Raw genomic sequence first — 18,063 nt, 5'->3', positions numbered from 1 at the left:
TTCCATAGAAAACACAATACCAGTATCAAGTTCAAATGGACTCTCTACATTAAATATTGCAACACCTTCATTTTGTATTAGTCATTGCAACATCTGCCTTGGACCTATTGGAGCATCATCTAGTATCACTAATGTTGTTGAAAGTATTCCAATAGTTCTAAAAGAGATGAAATGCTTTCGAATGTGTTTATCAGATGTATATGGGGTTCCTGAAAAGACAAAAGGTTTTTGAATGTGTTTATCAGAGGTATGTAAGGTTAATAATGGACTATGTCCCTAATTTTCCCCCTTTCTCAAATTCAAAACCCCCGTTTTGTCAAATTTGTCTGTTGAGCGAGACCATGACTACACAGGGGTTGTAAAGATCTTGAAGAAATATGACAAGACAATGGAAGGCGTGTTACGACAACCATTCATCCAGGAGGTTCTGCAATAGCCATTCTTCACCACAGAGCTTCTCTCTAATCTCGTCAAGAAATGTGAAGAAAAACCCTCGAATTTGAGCAATGTCGCATGCTAGAGAGCATTGTGCATCGGTGAAGCATCCAAGGAAACATTTTTACAGAGCGCAAGCTCACAACAATCCTCTCAGTGATTCACACTTTCATGTACCTCTCTGTCTGGCTCAATTTGATTATGCCAACCATTTCCCTTCATATTTCTTCGGAAAACATCTCCAAGACAACAAATCTCTAGCGCCTAACCCTAATGGCGAAGCTCAAGAAGAACACGAAGTCTCAAACTCTAAGGATTTGAAACCAGCGAACACATGTTCTACCTCAACTAGTAAAGAAAAGAAAATTCAGTTTGCAGATATTGCTTGTGGCTTTGGTGGGCTTCTGGTGCAACTTTCACCCATTTTCCCATCGACCCTGATGATAGGCATGGAGCTCCACGACAAGGTAAGCAAGTATGTTAAAGAAAGAATTTTGGCTTTGCGAAAAGCGAATTCGGGCCATTATGATAATATCTCTGTAGTGTCCCTACTGAGTTTGTTTCCAGAGCATATAAAAAGGAAAAAGGAGGAGAAAGAAGCAGCAGAAACTTTTCCATACCTTGGGTGCTCGATTTGGCGATTCGGAGGCAGTGATAATTCTCGACGGCAGCGGAGCTCGATTCGGCGACAGTAGATAATGAGCAATGCGCCTCTTTTTTTTTTGCCTTATAGCTTGACGACGTCGCAATTGCGACGTCGTCGGGCTATAAGGCAAAAAAAAAAAGCCAAATGCAAATTGACATCGCAAAAAGACTTCCATGTTTCAATAAGAAGCTAAACAATGATGTGAAGCAAGAAATCAAACAATTTTGGTACTTTATCTCAAGTGTCTCACCCAATGCTAAAGACGTGTTGAAGTTGAGAATTGGCATTAGAGACCACACACCACATCCTAAACATTATTCGAAGTAATTTAAACTATGTTTTTCAAAAAAATTAGAGAGTTATCCAAGATTGCATGTATCACAAAGGGCTTTTGAATCCTTGAAGCTATTTTATTTGAAATACATGTTGTTTCAAATATCATGTGGATTTTTCTATGCACCATGAACTATTACACTCTATCTATATGTTCTACTTTGCATAGTAATGAAATGTTGAAGAATTGTGGTGTTAGTGGGCTTCTAAAATCATCAAGAGACTTGCTAGATCAATATTATTTCAGATTTCAAGACAATTTTTTCTACAAGTATGTGAGGCATAGTCATAGATCTTAGTGGTTAGATCAAAAATTTAGAATGTCTAAGGGGAGTTTTCCCATTGGCACTATTATATTAGTTACTGACTTTGCAGAGAACTATACATTGCAGCCCAAAAATGAGACACAATCTTAGCATTAAAACTCCATTTAGATTGCTATTTTTATCCACATAACATATACACATGTTACTAATAGTGTGGAAGATAATCAAAAGATGAGAGTACCATTTTTATATGAGTGAGTGATGATAGATCTCACTCTCATGAGTTTGTGCAACATTGTTTTGCAAAACATTTTGATTTCTTGCAAGAGAATGACGTTGCTATGGATAGATATATCATTTGGTTAGATAATTGCATAGGTCAATTCAAGAATGTTTGCATGTTTTATTGGTTGTGTAGGATCCACATAGAGAGGGGGGTACCTCATATTTGGATTTTTTTTAGTCCAGCCATGGGAAAGGGGAACATGATGGACTAGGGGCATGTGTGAAGGGACTTCTAGTTAAGGAGCAACTAAAGATTTGAGGAGCAGAGCTTCTTGATGCTCATAGCATTGTTGATTAGTATAGTTTAGCATTATCACATTGGAGACTCTTGATTTAGTAATATACAGGTTCTTTGGGTTGGTTGAGGAGGGGTCCATAGGTGGTAGATCAAATTGTACTATTGTTAGATATTCATAAAAATGCATTCATTATAGAGCTCTCATTCTAGTACATGGACCATTTCGATACAAAAATTAGATTTCTTTTGTCCTATTTGTTTTCAATGTGATTGTGATCACTATGAGTTGAGTGAGTGGGTGGAAACATGGGCTCCACATTATCTTACTGCATTGTTTATCATACCCTCTATCAAAGATTATGACATGGAAAGTTCAATTGAGCACAACCATCTATCAGATCTTTTTTAGCCAGGACATGTCTTTGTATTTGTTGCACCATAGTGGAATGATGAAAAATTAGATTATTGGTTAACATGTGTAAGAGGTACAAAAAAGCTTGCACAAAAAATTACAAATGATGATGAATTCACATATCCTACTAGTGTAGTTGTTATTGCTAGAACATGGTTGTGGACGTATATGCTTAGAAGGAATGGAATTACCACATTTGAAGACTATTAGAAGCACAAAATAGTTCTCATATATTCACATCTTATTATAGAAGAAAATGTGAAGTCGTTGAAGCATCAAGGAAGACCAAAATTAAAAGAACTTTTTACTATTAGTAATGTTGATGATGAAGCCCTATTGGAGACCCTAAAATAGAGATAGGACCTTACAAGAACACTCTAATTGGTATATTTACTTCTAATTTTCTTTTGTTGATAATGATCTAGCGAACTGATGATCATCTTGTTTAAATTCAATTCAATTATTATTATTTAGTCATAATACTGATATTTTTTATGATATTGGAATGTAGGTACATAATGAAGAGTAGTTGTGGATGAAGATAAAAACCAAATAAGGAGTGGAATAAAGAAAGATGTATTCTATTTTTGATACTATGATTTTTGACACTACAATTCTTGGTAGTTGTGTATTGATGTAATAATGATGAAACACTTGATATATTATAAATATAAACTTTTTGATTTAATGTCAGCAACAAGGATGTTTTTATTTAATATAATTAGTATGGAGGGAGCTAAAAAAAAAATTCACTTAATACTAACACAAAACTTGCACTCTACCCAATGGAAAATACTTGAGGGAGCTAAAAATAATTTTTTTACTTAATACTAAACCTACTTTTGCCCTTGTTTTGACCATTGAGAGCTTACAACATTCATGGCCACCACATTCTAAAGAGTCTCTAAGATGCTCTAGGTCTATTTGGACATCAATTTTTTGATGGTCATAACTCAAAACTTGTGAGGGTTATTAGCAAAAATTTTAATGTTATAAGATGGGGATGTTGAGGTCTACAATAACCTATCTCATTTCAGAGAGATTAAATTCATTTGGATTTAGCAGAATGATCTCACCCGATGTTAAAACTTGAAGTGTGCCTCAATTCATTGGTGCATCACTACATAACTTTGAAACTGTTGATCTTGGCATCAAATTGTCAATGCCATTAGCTCAAATGGGTGGGTGAACCCTAGTGACACCCTTGTTCTAACCATAGTGATCCTACAATGTTCATGGCCACCCCCTACCAAAGAGTGTCTAAAATGCTCTAAGTACATTTGAAGATCAATCTTTTGAGATCATAAATCAGAGCTCATGGGGGATATTAGTGAAATGTCAAATGTTAAAGGAAAATTATATTGAGGTCTACAATAGCCTATCTCATTTTGGAGATATCATATTCCTTTTGGATTTGACATAACGACCTCGCTTGATGCCAAAACTTGTAGTGCCCCTTAGTTCATTGGTGCAACATCGTATAACTTTGAAACCACTAATCCTTACATCAAATCATAAATTCTATTATCTCCAGATGGGTGAGTCAACCTTAGTTACACCCTTGTTCTAGCTGAGGAGAGTGTAGAATGTTCATGACCACCCCATATCAAAGAGTCTCTAATATTCTCTAAGTCCTTTTGGAGATTGATCTTCTAAGGTTCATAATTTGGAGCTCATGGAGGCTATCAATGAAACATTGAATGCTAAAAGACAGTGATGTTGAGATCTACAATAACTTATCTAATTTTGGAGAGATCACATTTTGTTTGGATTTGGCACATTGATCTCACCTGATGCCAAAACTTGTAGTGTGCCTCAGTTCATTAGTGCATCACTGTGTAACTTTGAAACCCCTAATCCTAGAATTGTATCATCAACAACATTAGCTCCAAATGGGTGGCTAAACCCTAGTGACACCTTTGTTTTGATTGCAAAGATCTCACAACATTCGCAACCACCCCATACTAAAGATTCTCTAAGATGTTCTATGTGCATTTGGAGATTGATCTTTAGAAGGTCGTAACTCAAAGCTCATGGTGGATATTATGGAAATGTCAAATGCTATAGGATGCTGATGTTGAGTTCTAAAATAACCTATTTCATTTTAGAGAGATCACATTCTATTTGAATTTGGCACAACAATATCACCCATTGCCAAAACTTGCAGTGTGCCTCATTTCATTGGTGCATCACAACATAATTTTGAAACCATTGATCCTAGCATTGAATTGTCAATACCATTAGCTAGGGATGGGTAGATGAACCCTTTAGACACCCCTATTTTACCCACAAATACCCTATACAATTTTTGGGCACCCCGTATCAAAGAGTCTCTAAGATTCTCTAAGTGTGTTTGAAGATCAATCTTTCAAGGGTCATAACTCAGAGCTTATGGGGGATATTAGTGAGAAATTGAATGTTGTAGGATGGTGATGTTGAAGTCTACAATAACCTATGTCATTTTGAAGAGATCACATTCCATTTGGATTTGGCACAATGATCTCGCCTAATGCCAAAACTTGTAGCATGCCTCAGTTTATTAGTACATCACCACATAACTTGGAATGTATTGATCTTGGTATAAAATAATCAATTCCATTAGCTCCAAATGGGCCAGTGAACCCTATAGACATATTTTAACCATAAAGCCCTTATAACATTTGTAACCACTACATATTGAAGTGTCTTGTAAGACTAAATATGGGCTCCTAAGACCAAATTGACGATGGATTTGGCCAATTATAGACATCTTAAGGGACTAAAGACATCATTTAAAATAAAAAATATATGATATAATTTTAAATTAAACATTGCATTAAAATTTGATAGTAAATGTTGATAAAATGTTATTCACAAATTAGTGCATTTGAATTGAATATAACAAACTATAGGAAATATTTAGATTAACTGAGGGGGGTGCGGGGGGGGGTTGAATTTGTTACTCAAGGTCCATAAATACCACTTGAATAGTTAAACATAAAAAAATCACTATTTTTCTTATTATATTGTTGCTTGGTCTCTACTCCATCGATAAAATTATTGTCTCAAACATACTTTGCTGACACAAGTTTGACACTAGAATTTTATGTAGAAACCCAATTTGGGAGAAACCACTAGCAAAATGTCACCACTTTTTCACTCTTTTGAAGTGATCACTATTAGGAGCCAACCCTATTAAAGTTTTACAATACACATTGTTAAATGTGACTTTGTTAGAGGATTCAATCACCTTGGTAGGAGTGGCCTTGGCAGAGGACTTCAATCATTACATTTAGAAAGTCACCTTGTTAAAGGATTTACATAGACTGTTACATCCTTCAAATTACTATTAGGTCAACCTCTATTAAAAGTTTTTTAATACAAACTATTTATAATGATTAGAAAGAAAACAATAGGGTTTTTATATGTATGATTACAACTCACTTTACAAGTTTAGATCGCTATTTGATTCATGTGTTGATTCACCAGTTAGATCTCCATTAACATCTCTATTCTTGATTTTCTTGGCAACCCTTATAGCAATCAATGCTCTCCTTCCATCAAGATTTAAGTCCTCTTCTTAGATTTCACTTATTAATATCAGCAATATATGCACAAGAAATCCCCTTTATCTTTGCATTAACACTTGTGCATCTCTGATCAACCTTCTTCTGTATGGGCCTCACACTCAGACTCTTCTTCTCTTGATTATGACTCTATATCTCTTTAAATTGGTAATTCTTTCTTTGTAATTTTCCATGATCACCATAGATCATAGGGTTTATGATTAGGTTTAACATGATTCATTATATTTGTCCACCTTATTGATCATCCTCTAGAAACCATTAGAAGCATGAATGATGATGATATTCCTATGGGGGAGTATTGTAGAAACATTATTAGATCACTATCATGATGATGTGTTACATTCATGGTTTTGTTTTTCATTGATGAAAACATAGCAATCTTTTGTGGTATTTGGTAGAATAATAGCAATAAAGACCAGGTTGATATAGACATATCGTTGAGTAATTTTAAGTAGCAAGGTTAAAGGGAGATTATACTATGTGTCTATTATATGTAGCTAACCTTAGAATCATTAAATATGAATTATGGAAGAAGTTATGCAAGTGATAGTGAAGACTATTCTAAGATAGAGTTTATAAAGGCATGTTTTGGTAAACTTGTTATATCTCTTATTAGATTTGTTATTCTAAGAAGCCAATGTTAAATATATGAAGAAGACATGTTGGTGATGACATGGCTAAGATCTCTCATCATAATGTTATGTGTATGCAAATTTATTCAAGTTGTAAGGTGAAATATTAATGTTATCACTAAGTGTAATGTTTTCTTAATGTGGTCTTATAATAATTAATTGAGAAGGTGCAACAATCGACTTAGGGAATTTTTTTATAAATGTAGTATAAAGGAATGACATTTTCCTTAATTTTTTATTGATGAATATGAATGATTGTAAGAAATACAAAGAGTAGCATGTGAAGATAAGTGGAGCAGAGAAAAAGTGAAGGAAACTTCATTACTAAGGTTTTATTTTTTGATCCAAAGTGTGATACTTGTATCTGAGGTTTGTGACCTAGTCTACAAGGTGTGATAGTGATTGGTCTAGTTGACAAGGTATAATAAAGAAGTTCAAATTTTAGTACATACAATTATTCTACAAGGAATAGTTAAGAGATCAGTTGGATAGTGAGTTTGGTGATCTTGCCCCAAAAGTTGTTTGGACAGTGGGTCCTTGTATCTTCTACAACTCCTAATAGGGTTGGAATATTCTAACAAGGATTCAAAAGTCTCCTAATAGGGACTCATATATACTAAATATTGTAATAGACTCCTAACAAGGTCCACATCTTCTAGCAAGGAATATTTATATTATTACATAATCTTGTGGGCACTATTCCCACTAGGGTTTTCCCTCTAATCAAGGGTTTCCCTAGTTAACATATCTAGTGTAATTGTGTATGTGCATCTAAGTATGGTTGGTGTTTACTTTGGTTGAATTGATAAGATTTTTTAAGGTTGATAAGTATTTTAATTATTAGATAATTGATTTATGCTCCCCCCCGCCCCCCACCCCTCCCCCATGCTCAATTATATTTGTGGACTATTGTTTCTAACAATTGGTATTAGAGCATCAGGACCTTGAAGATAAAGTTTAACAACTTTGGGAGATCCATGGAAAACTTGTTCACAAAAGATAGTCTAAAGTTTGATGGAACAAATTATGAAAAATGGAAGGAAAAGACGAAGACACATCTATTGTGTATGGGTCTAGGATATTGGATTTTGACAAAATCATCAAAGACAATTATTGCTAAAAGTGTCTTGGAAACTTGTACCAAGTTAGAGAGAGATTTTTTCATGTGCAACATGGGAGCTAGAGAAGCACTATTGTCTACACTTCCTAAAATTAAATACAACCAAGTAAAATCACTTAATATTTCTCATTTGATTTGGAAAGATTTGGAAAATATTTTTGAAGGAGATGAACATTCTAAGAAATTAAGGCTACAAAGTTGGATTTGTGCATTTCAAGATGCCAAAATGGTGGACAATGAATCTATAAGAACATATGTAGGTAGAATATTAGAATTACTATAGGTACTAGATCTCAAGGAGGAACTAAAGAAGATGACGAGGTTACACAGAAGATTTTGAAGATCTTAACACCATCATTCAAGTCAATAGTTCAAATGATATAGTTGCTAATATCTTGTACCAAAGATTTCACAAAGGAGACATTGCTTGGAAGAGTTGAGGTAGTTGAGAATGAACTTAGACAATCTAGGTAATTGACTAGAATAGAAACAACTTTTAGTGCCTTGAATATTCGAGCTAGTTTATCAAGGAGCACAAGTGCTAGAGGAGAAATTTCTAGCAGCAGCAGATTTGATGAGGATAGAAAGATTGAAGAAGGAGTATCCCTTCTGGTAAGAAGAGAGAAGGATGGTAAGAAAATCTTTAAATGTTGAACTTGCAATGAATTTGGTCATTATGCATCTAAGTGTCCTAAAAGAGAGAAAAAGAATAAAGGAAATTTCAAACCTAGAAGAGATAAAGAGTGTCTTTATGCTAATGAAGAAGATGATTATGATGAACACGCATTAAGTGCTAGTGATGATGAAACATGATTTGTAGTAATTAAAGAAGAAAGTCTATAGAAAATAGCTTTGGTATCATAGGTTGAAAAGAAATCTGTCAGATAATTGATAGTGGTTGTTCACAACATATGACTAGTGATATGAACAAGTTTGTTGACTTCAAAAGTCATGATGAAGGCATTATTAGAGTTGGAAAAAATGTAGCATATCATGTTAGAGGTATTGGATCTATAAATTTTGATGGTAAAACTAACATTGAGGATGTATATTTTATTGATGGTTTGAAGCACAATCTTCTAAGTGTTGAACAACTAGTGGATAAAGGTTATTAGTTGTAGTTCATAGAAAAGACAAGCATGATTAGTGACAAAGATGGAAAGTTAATTAGATTAGGAACTAGATTTAGAGGTAATGTATTTTAGTTAAATCCTATCGAAATGACATGTTTTTTTGCAAAGGTAGATGATAGTTGGTTATGGCATAAGAGATTTTCTCATATAAACTTTGATAGCATTGTGAAGACTAGTAGTATGTTTGGAGTTAAATATTTTCCTAAGATTATAAAACCTACAAACACAATTTGCAAGGATTGTGTTTTGGCGAATCATAACAAAAATCCTTTTACTAGTAAGAAGTTTACTACTATAGAAAAATTGGAGATTGTACAAAGAGATCTCAGTGTTCCTATGAACACTAAAGGATTCTATGGTGAAAGCTATTTCATGATTTTAGTTGATGACTTTTGTAGAATGATGTGGGTTGCATTTCTTAAAGAAAAATATGAGACATTTGATAACTTCAAGATATTCAAAAATATAATTGAGAATGAATTAGGGATGAAGATTAAATGTTTAAGATCATATAGAGGAGGTTACTTTACTTCAAATTAGTTTAACATCGTTTATGAAGATAATGGAATCAAAAGGTAGTTATCTGCTTTGAGAAATCCTAAATAGAATGGTTTAGCAAAGAGAAGAAACAATTCAGTAATAGAAGTAGTAAGAGTTATGTTAGTTGAGAATGATGTATCCAAGATGTTTTGGAGAGAAGCTATGAATACAATAGCCTACACTATGAATGGAGTCCATGTCAGGAAAGATAAAAATAAGACTCCTTAGGAACTATGGTTTGGTCACTCACCTACAGATAAGCATTTCAGAATTTGGTAGTAAATGTTATATCAAAAGAGATGATGATATTAGCAAGTTTGATGCTAGAAGTGATGAAGGTATGTTTCTTGGTTATTTATTGAAAAGCAAGGCTTCTAGATGCTATATTCTAAGAACTAAGACTATTATGGAAAGTTCAAATGTAAGAGTTGATGAGAAATCTAGGATACAAGAAAGAGTAGTTGGTTACAATTCAAATGATGAGAATGTTGTTACTAAACTAAGAAATAATGAGGTATTCCTTGAGACTAAAAATGATTTGTAGAATAAAGGAGAGCTAAGGTAGGAACAAAGCTTGAAACCTTTAGTAGAGCTAAGAGTTGAGATAACAATTCCTACTTTGGGTAAGAATATGAGAAAGAATCATCCACTTGAGCAGATCATCAAAAGTAGAGATAAAGGTGTAATAAAAAGAAGAAGAATCAATGAAGAACTATGTTTGATATCTAAATTTGAACAAAATAATATAGATGAAGCATGTAAAGATGACTATTGGAGGCAAGCTATGAAAGAGGAATTGGATCTGATAGTTAAGAATGAGACATGCGAATTGGTCCCTAGACCAATAGATAAGAATGTGATAGGAACTAAATAGGCATTCAGGCACAAGATGAATGACCAAGGCAAGGTTGTAAGGAACAAGGTAAGATTGGTATGTGAAGGTTACTCATAGCAAGAAGGAATAGACTATGATGAAACCTATGCTCTTATGGAAAGTAAAGAAGTAGTAAGGTTATTCTTAGCATATGCAACAAATAAGAAATTCAAACTATATCAGATGGATGTCAAGTCAACATTTTTGAATGGATAACTTGAAGAAGAGGTATACATAGAAAAAATTGAAAGTTTTCCTTTATCAGATGATAAGGACATAGTATGTAGATTGAGGAAAGCATTGTATGGCTTAAAGAAAGTACTCAAAACTTGGTACACAAGCATTTGACTAATCATGGATATAGAAAAGGTATGATAGATAGTAATCTTTATTGGAAAGAAATTGATGATGGACTAATTCTTTTGGTAATATTTCTTGATGATATCATATTTGGAGGAAATGATAATGAAAGTGACAAGTTTGCAAAAGAAATGAAGAAGGAATTTGATATAAGCATAATAGGAGAAATGAAATATTTTATACGATTACAGATTGTAGGATAAAGAAGGACTCTTTATTTCTTAGACTAAGTATTTGAAAGATTTACTAAAAATATTTGGTCTGGAAACAAGTAAACCTATTGGAACACCTATGGTAGCTAGACACAAGCTATCTACAAAGGATGAGCCACCTATTATTGAGAAGAAGAAGTATAGATCTATGATCAAAGGATTGCAATATTTGATTCACATAAGGCCGGATATAGAAATGGAAGTTGGAATTGTTACAAGATTCCAAGGTGATCCTAGAGAAGCACATTATGTATCAGTCAAAAGGATATTTAGATACCTAAAAGGAGCACCAAAGTTTGGATTTTGGTATGATAGATCTAATGATTTTACTCTATATGCTTATATTGATGTTGATTAGGTAGGCAGTATGGATGATAGAAAGAGCACTAATGGTGGATCCTTCTTTCTTGGTGGAAGATTGGTTTCTTGGCTAAGAAAAATGTAGGACTATATCTCACAAAGTATAGTAGAAGCAAAATATGTTTTAGAAACAAACAATTATAATGAAGTTTTTTGGATGAAGTAGATGCTAAAGGATATAAGGATATAATTCAGTGAACCTATTATCATACATTGTGACAACACAAGCATAGTAAATATCTCTTTAGAATCTAGTGTTTGATTCTAAGACCAAGCACATTTCTATCAAATATCACATGTTGAGAAAGAAAATTGCAAAAAAGGAAATTGGATTGGAGTATGTAAACACCAAATAGTAGATTGTAGATATTTTTACTAAGCTTCTTTCCAAAGAGACTTTTGAGTATTTGCAAGGTATGCTAGGGATTATGCCCTTTCCTAGTTCAGAATAGATGATGAAAGAGTGCATCAGTCTAGTGTAACAAAGAACTATTGTTTGTCTAGACTAAATGTTGATGCTTCCTATATGGGGGAGTACCTTTGATGGACAAAGTCATGTAGGACTCTTGTCGGATATTGTTTTTGAACATTGTCTTTAGACACTTGAGCTAGTCAGAAATAGTTGTTGTAGAGTTTGTTTGATGATGAAACTTTTGATATTGATGTCAATGGGGGAGAAGTACACAATGAAAAAAAAGTACATGGAAAATAAGTACAACATGTTTGTAAAATCAATTGGAAAGAAGTACAATAGGAACTGTACATGAAAAAATAGTTTGATGTAAAGCACATTGGGGTATATCAATGGGTGAGAATGATAATGAGGAGGATTTGAAAAGAAAGTTTAATAGTCTTTTGTAATTGGTATTCTTGGAACTAAATTTTTTCATCTATGTTGCCATCAATGCTAAAGGGGGAGATTGTTGGAAGCATGAATGCTGATGATATTCCTATGGAGGATAATTGTAAAAACATGATTAGATTATTTTTATGATGATATGTTACATTCATGACTGTGTTTTTCATTGATGACAATATAGTAGTCTTCTATGGTATCTGATAAAAGAACAACAATTTAGATCAAGTTGATATAGAAAAATCATTGAGTACTTTCAAGTAGCAAGGTTAAAGGGAGATTATAATATGTGTCTATTATATGTAACTAACCTCAAAAGAAGCTCAATTCCTACATGAGTGGTTTAGGCTAGGTTGTTAATTGGGATAAAAGCTCAATCTATTTTATCAACACACCTTTGGAGAGATAGAGGAAAATTGCACATATTCTGGGATGTGGTGTTGGGTCTCTTCCAGCAAACTATCTTGGTATGTCACTGGGTTCTAAACCTCTAGGATCCTTCTAGAATGGTATCATTGACATATTCAGTAAGAAGGTAGCTAGTTGGAAAGGTGCCAGTCTTAGTCAAGAAGGTAAATGTACTTTGGTGAAATCTATTCTTCAAAATCTCACTACTTATGCCCTCGGCCTCTTCAGGATCCCAGTCAAGCATGCCAATAGAATGGAGAAGATTGAAAGAGACTTCTTATGGATAGGTGTTGAAGGTAATAAGAGATATCATCTTGTTGCTTAGGATCATGTCTGTCTCCCTAAATGCTATGGTGGTCTTCGCATTAGAAAAATCAAACATTTGAATAATGCCCTGTTGGTCAAGTAGATATGGCACATTTTTTAGAGCTTAGGAGAATGGAGGGACATAATGGTGGAGAAATATCTAAGAAGGAAATCACTCAGTTTTGCGCTTAGTGGGGCTAAGATACCTCAAGGATCTTACATATGGAATGGGATTTTAAAGGAAAAAAATTTGCCAAGTCTAGGGCAAAATGGAAAGAAGGGAATGGTGAAAATATAATTTTCTGGTAGGATGGTTGGCTAAGATAGGGACCTCTTATTGAACAACCCAATTATGGAAGATGGGAAAAAATATGTATAAGAAGATTTGGTTTGAAAGTTAGCAACTATAGAGCTGGACAAGGATGGGAAGACTTATCCTTAGTTTCTCAAGACCTTAAACCTTTGATGATTACTCTAAATGAAATGATCCTTATTAAAAAGAGGGAGAAAATCATTTGGGTAGATAACTCAAATGGGCAATACACTATTGCTTCAGGTTGCTTCTCGATGTGGGACAAATTGGAGAAACCCATATGGGCTAAGGCCTGGATTCCTTGTCTTACTCCAAAAATTAACATATTCTTTTAGTTTCTTCTCCAAGAAAAAGTGCTTACCTTGTATAACTCAGCAAAGAAAGTCCAGATTATCCCTAACAGGTGTAGCCTTTGTAAGCAAGATTTGGAAATGGTTAACCACCTCTTTATTCATTGTCCCTACTCTTTTGAGGTTTAGAATCTTTTGACTAGGGAATATGGGGTTAGTTGGTGCATCCTAGCTAACATCCAAGACTTCTTTAGATAATGGAATAATGTGCACATCAGAATTAAGACTTAAATGTTATGCTCCTGGTGTCTTCCACATTTCTATTGGGCAATATGGAAAGAGAAAAATAATTGTATCTTTAGACATAGGGAATCCCCTACTTTTATTATTGCAGAAAAAATAGAAGGATTAATGAAGGAGAAATTTGCAACCAAAAAGGGAGGAGATATATAAGAAGGAGGAAACAACATAGAAAAGAAAAAGGATAGGGATAGGAAAAGATAGGAGGCTAGGTGGCTTCTTCCCCCTGAACACTAGCATAAAGCCAACTTTGATAGGGCAGGCAAAGGGAATCCTGCTCCTGCTAGCTCTGGAGGAATCATTACAAATAGTCATGGGGGCAGCATTGCATCTTTTTCTTATCCTCTTGGAACTTAGTCAAACCATTTTGCTAAAGCTCATGTAGCTTGTCACATTTTTAAACTGGCCCTAGCTTTTGGGATCAACATCCTTTGGCTGGAGGGGGATTCTTTAAATATTATTAATTATTTAATTGGTCAATCATTGCCGTCTTAGACTATTGCAAATGTGGTGGAGGAGACCAAAAATAACTTGGGAAAATTTTAAAAGGTCCATATAAGCCATGTGTATAGGGAGGCCAACTCAGTTGTGGATTGGTTTACAAATGAAATAGTAATAAAAAACATAGTGATGATGTGGCATAACAGCGAAATCTTTCTAGGGGCTATGAAAGAATTAATATTATTGGAATGTATCCATGGAAGTATGAAGGAAATTCAATTATAATTATGAAAAGATTTGTAAGATTGCACATTAGACAAGGCATAAATGAGAATCATGCAAAGCTATTAATTTTCCATCATATCAAGTATGTGTGGCATGCTTTATGGATCAATTTACTTCTACCATATTATTTGGAAAATGTAAAATATTTTTTGAGGTTCAAAAATAGAAGGAAGCTAAATTTTGTGAGAGAACAGGAAGCAAGTGCAGGTTTTTTGAACCAGAGGACATTATGGTTTGGTAGTGAAGTAGGAAGGAGCTGATGGGGGAGGTAGAAAACTAGAGGAATAAATTGAAGGTATGACATAAGCTAGAGAAGGGTGGCATTACAAGATTCATGGAAAAACTCCATGGTTTCGATAATGAGGTCACCAAGACAATGGTGAAATCCTAGAAGGATAGATGAGTTAAAATTGATGGGGTTACACATTAGGTTAATGTGGAACTAATTGCCCAAATCACGGAGATCTCCTTGGAGGGGATAAAATTTTTCAGGGACAAGAAAATGTTAGCCAATGTAGTCAAGGACTTTTTAAAGGATGAGGATGAAAGGAAGAAACTTGTGAAGACTGAGACATACTATGAAATAGAGTCCATTAAAAAGCTTTGGAGGTATGTCTTAAGAGTTATTATCAAATATATATCCCTGGATATTAGATTTCCTAGGGTCAGAACTAATCATTTTGTTCTATTAAATCAATTTAGGCATGGAATAAAGATTTCTTTTCCTTTTTGTCTTTTCACTTCCATGAGAAAGGGCATTGAGGGTTTTAAAAAGAAACCCACTACCAACCCAACCCTTCATGAGGAATTGCTCCTTTTGGTATATGAGTACTCAAAGACTTAGACCAGAGGTAAATCCCTCGGTGAAGTTGGGAATGTTTCTAAGGAAACTAAGAGCTTGGATTATGAGGAAGTTTAGAGCATAAATTTAGAAGATGAGGAAAATTCCCCCTCTAAAGGAAAGAAATCAAAGGAAGGGGACAAAAAATGCCCTAGGGGTTTAACCCCTAACCCCCCCAAGATTGAGGAACAAGAGGAGGAGGAGCATAGTATTGAATAAGATGATATAGAATCAAAGGAAGAGGTGAAGGAGGAGGATAGTGAGAAGCTTGAGGAGGACATAATAGTTACACTAGGGAACCCCAAGAAAAGGAAGGATGAGGAGGCTTCACTATTAGAAGAAATAAAAGACCAGACTCCTTTATTCTCGGGTCCCATCCCTTCAATTTCTTCACTACATGGGGAGATAATTTCTCTAGTGGAAGATAGTGGGGAGGTGGTTTTTAAGGATAAGAGGGGATCATGGAGAAATTTTAACTCTAAGATGATAAAGATGGGGATATTCAAAGAGACGATGAACCCCCAAGTGATAGAGTGAAAAGATGGTAAACTCAATTTTGATGAACTTCTAGACCCATCTCTTGTTGCAATCTCTAACAATGTGAGATAATATGGGCTCAACCTACTCAAAAATGATAAAAATAGGATGATAGATAATTTTTTCTCTATCAAATGACTATTTCATGAGATAAAAGAGCTCTAGGATAAAATAAGCTAGAAGGATGGCCAAATGAGAAGTAACGACCAGGGACACCATGCTAACTAGGGGGATCATATCTTAATGGTTGAAAAAAGAGTTCTAAGGATGGAGACTTCTAATCAAAACTTGGCCAATTAGGTGATTGCAACTTTGAACACCATGAATGAGAATATCAATAGTTTGGGTGAATCTTTCAAGGAAGCTAGTTTTGGTGGGGAAAAAGATTATAAGGCTAGTATGGACTATGGGAAAACTAAGGAAGAAAAGAAAGAGACTAGGGGATTGGTGGATGATCAGAACCAAGACCAACTGAGTGTAGCCAACTAGAGGACCAATGAAGCTACAGAGACTCTAAAAGCTTTAGATAGGGAGAACTAATAGTTTTAGTTTTCATTTTTTGTTTTGTCCTTATCTAGGGTTACTGGTTTTTATTTCCTAGCCACAGGCCTATCTTTTGGTTTTGGTTTTTTATAAGCAAATGCATACTAGATGGACTTTACTTTTTATTTATATTTTAGATATTATGTAAAACATTTGGGTTTTAGGATCCCTATAACACCTATTTTAATTAATCAAAAACTAACCTCAGAAGAATAAGATATTAAGTCTGGAAGAAGTCATGCAAGTTTCAGTGAACACTATTCTAAGGTAGAGTTTACAGAGGTGTGTTTTGGTAAACTTTGTATATATCTTATTAGAGTTGTTTTTTTGAGAAGCCAACATTAAAGATGTGAACAAGACATGTTGGTGATGATGTGGCTAAGCTCTCTCATCATAATGTTATGTGTGCAGAAATTTATTCAAGTTGCAAGGTGAAATATTAATGTTATTGCTAAGTGTAACATTTTCTCAATGTAGTCCTATAATAATTAATTGAGAAGGTGTAGCCACCAACTTATGGAATTATTTTATGGATTTGGTATAAAGGAAGGATATTTTTCTTTATCTTGTATGGATGAATATGAATGATTGTATGCAACACAAAGAGTGGAATGCAAAGATAAGAAGAATAGAGAAAAGGTGAAGGAAACTTCATTGCCAATGTTTTATTGTGTGATTCTAAGTTTGATACTTGGATATGAGGTTTGTGACCTGGTCTAAAAGGTCTAAGAGTGATTGGTCTGGTTGATAGGATAGAGGAAAGAAGTTAAAATTTTAGTACATATGATTATTTTGCAAGGAATAGTTGAGTGATCAGTTAGACAGTGAGTTTGGTGATCTTTCCTGAAAAGCTATTTGGACAATGGGTCCTTCTATCTTCTACAACTCCTAACATGGTTGGCACAACTCCTAATAGGGTTAGAATCTTGTAACAAGGATTCAAAGTCTCCTTATAGGGACTCATATGTACTAAATTTTGTAATAGACTCCTAACAAGGTCCATCCTCTAACAAGGAATATTTATATTAGTACATCATCTTGTGGGCATCATTCCCACTAAGGTTTTCCCTCTAATCAAGGGTTTCCCTAGTTATCATATCTAATGTAATTGTGTATGTGTATATTTTTATGGTTTCTATTTACTTTGGTTGACTAAATAATATTGTTTAAGGTTGATAATTTTTTTAATTATTTGATAACTAATTCACCCCCCTAGTTATCTTGGTGGACTATTGTTTCTAATAAAAGCTTCTTTGGAATCCATCTATTAGGTCTTTATCTAATCCTCACCTTGAATTTAATGATTCAAATAATCAATATTATCTTGAACATAGTTTACATCTCCCAAGAAATCAATTGAGTTGGCTAGGAATTATTATTTCCTCAAATTCATTCTTAAAACTATTACTTGGAAATCACTAAATTCTTATACTTTATCATCACTAAGTTCTAACACTTAGTTATAACTTAATCACCAGGTTTCTATAAAAATTTTGGCTCAGCATCAACTATCTTTCTTGGTCGATATTGA

The 18,063-nt window shown here is 34.1% G+C and overlaps 1 pseudogene; it reads left to right on the top strand.

Annotated features, from left to right (window-relative positions):
* The first annotated feature begins 506 nt into the window (after positions 1 to 506).
* Positions 507 to 1,130, top strand: LOC149531566 (tRNA (guanine-N(7)-)-methyltransferase pseudogene; annotated as a pseudogene).
* The last annotated feature ends 16,933 nt before the right edge of the window (positions 1,131 to 18,063 follow it).

The sequence above is a fragment of the Cupressus sempervirens genome, chromosome 11, assembly GCF_028749045.1.
Source record: "Cupressus sempervirens isolate cs-2001-9-10 chromosome 11, ASM2874904v1, whole genome shotgun sequence".
Lineage (NCBI taxonomy): Eukaryota > Viridiplantae > Streptophyta > Pinopsida > Cupressales > Cupressaceae > Cupressus > Cupressus sempervirens.
Note: the sequence above shows the minus strand (reverse complement) of the source record. Positions and strands in the feature narration are given on the sequence as shown.